Source organism: Labrus mixtus, chromosome 9 (genome assembly GCF_963584025.1).
Source record: "Labrus mixtus chromosome 9, fLabMix1.1, whole genome shotgun sequence".
Classification (NCBI taxonomy): Eukaryota; Metazoa; Chordata; class Actinopteri; order Labriformes; family Labridae; genus Labrus; species Labrus mixtus.
In genome coordinates, this window is record NC_083620.1 from 30759944 (window position 1) to 30762443 (window position 2500).

At 42.6% G+C, this 2500-nt stretch overlaps 1 protein-coding gene across 2 annotated transcripts in view; it reads right to left on the reverse strand.

The window, feature by feature from the left end:
* The window catches only part of ap2m1b (adaptor related protein complex 2 subunit mu 1b), a 38729-nt gene that overhangs the window by 9628 nt on the left and 26601 nt on the right, over positions 1-2500 (reverse strand). The window lies entirely within an intron of this gene.

The window sequence follows — 2500 nt, forward strand, 5'->3', positions numbered from 1 at the left end:
CGGGGTGAGACGGCGGGAGTGCAGCAGCAGAGGAACGTGGCTAATCAGCAGAGGAACGTGGCTAAACAGCAGAGGAACGTGGCTAAGCAGCAGAGGAACGTGGCTAATCAGCAGAGGAACGTGGCTAAGCAGCAGAGGAACGTGGCTAAGCAGCAGGCTGTGCAGTTCGATTTGTGTAAAAGTCGTTCTATGGTATGTTGAAATAGGCGTAATGAAGAACACATCACATTTTGACGTAGAGCAGTTCAGGCTGGCTCTGTAACATGCAGTCTTTTGTTTTCAACTGTGATTTTTTTTTTGTTTGTAGTTTTAAGTTCACAGATTGTGTCAACCCTGATCATACCTGTGAAATTTCAATCAGATCAGACAAAGTATCTGAGATGCAGTACCGCCTCTTTCCAGTGGGGGCGCTATGTTAATGGAATAATTGTATTAGGTTAGATGTGATCAGGCCAGTATTGACATTGTTCATGTGAAATTTGGTGAAAATCTGACATTGTAAATGGGAGGTAGTACTTATTCTTTGTAGTAGGGGGCGCTATGGTTAAACTTTATTATTGTTTTGTCATTGTGTTCAGAGGCCAACCCTGATCATACCTATGTAATTTCAAGGAGATCAGACAAAGTATATAAGAGTTACAGCCACTTCCTGTTTGATGATGATGTGATTTATGGACTTCCTGTTGAGTTTTGGGCGTGGGCCTTTGAGCTTGAACGTGTTGTATGGCCAAGGTGTTAGCATGGTCCACACCAATTTTGAGGGGAAAATTAGCTACCGTGTAGCAATGGCTAATGCTAATTGAGAAGCAGTAACTTCCTGTTGTCAACAGGTGGCGCTGTGACAAATCAAAAAATGTTAAACATGGACGTGTTCAGGGCGGGTCCCGTATCATGGACGTGTTCAGGGCGGGTCCCGTATCATGGATGTGTTCAGGACGGGTCCCGTATCATGGATGTGTTCAGGGCGGGTCCCGTATCATGGACGTGTTCAGGGCGGGTCCCGTATCATGGATGTGTTCAGGACGGGTCCCGTATCATGGATGTGTTCAGGGCGGGTCCTGTATCATGCATGAACACTAGATGGCAGAGAGATAAACATTTACTTTTTTGGCAGCTTGCCAAAACTCTCAAAAAACTTAAAACACACACCACGGCCACGCCCTTTAAAAAAATAACGTGCGGAGCACAACAAGATTTGCTGAGCCTGTCTAGAACGCACTGACACTGAGTTTGCGTCAATCGGATGAGTGCCCTCGGACAAGTTCGTTAAAATAGGAAGTCTGAAATCTGCGATTTTGAGGGATTTTGGGCCGTTATCGTGAAATTCAACTTTAATTTGTGGACTTCCTGTCGGGTTTTTTGAAACGCTGCAAGAGGATTTTTAGTCCGTCCCGAGAAGCTTAATATGCGTACCAATTTTCGTGAGTGTACGTGAAAAAAACCTTTATGGGGAGGCCATTTTGAAAATTTCAAGGGGGCGCCACTGAGCCATTTTGCGAACTCCGTTTATGAAACCACCAAAATATCAAATTTTTTCACGAGACCTGATGAGCGTGGAAAGTTTGGTGAGTTTACGGGCAAGTTCAAGCCCTGAAAAGTGGCCCCAAAGTGGTGGAACAATAAAAACGACAATAATCAATAATTATGATCACGAGGGTTTCAAGACGGTCCTCGCATGGTTCGTGCTCGGGCCCTAAATAAAGTAACTTCTTTGATTTTCTCTTCTATATAGTATCCGGTAAAGATTGAAATTTAGCTAAATACAATAATACTGGATCCCACATGCTGTGAAATGTGTTCCTAGACCCTCTCAGTGAATATTGAATCTTTTTAATTGTATGAAGTGCAATAAGTCCCTCAGGCACAGGTGGGTGGGCTCCATGACTTCCAATACAGTAGTAGTCTTCTGCGTGTAAGCAGTGTTGTAAAAACAATAACATCTTTATGTCTTCTCCTCAATGTGTAGTTGTCTTTATCTGTAATACCAAATATAGCTGCAGCTGCAACATTAAGAGCCCTTGATATAGTACTGAAGATCACAGCCCAGTAAGATGAAAGGACCAAAACATGTGAGTTAAATTAACGGGAGTATTATGACATCTGTCACAGTTAGCATCTACACCTGGATATATTTTTGAAAGTCTTGCTTTGGAGAACTGAGCCCGATGCAGAACTTTGAATTGTATAATACTCAACTTTGTGCAGGAAGTACTATCATTAATTCTTTGTAGAGCAGAGTTCCAGCTGCCCTCTTCCATGATCAGTTCATTTTCCCAATCCGCCTTAATCTTTGCAATAGATGTGTTTTTAAGAGAGGATATACAGTTAAATATCTTAGAAATCAGACCTTTCAACGCAAGAGGGATCACAAGCATGTCATCTAAGCCCAGAGCTAAAGGTCTATTTGGAAAATCGGGATCATGATGTTGGAGGAAATGTTGAAACTGGAAGTAACGGAATAGGCTGGATCGAGGGAGATCAAATTTTTGTGACAAATCTT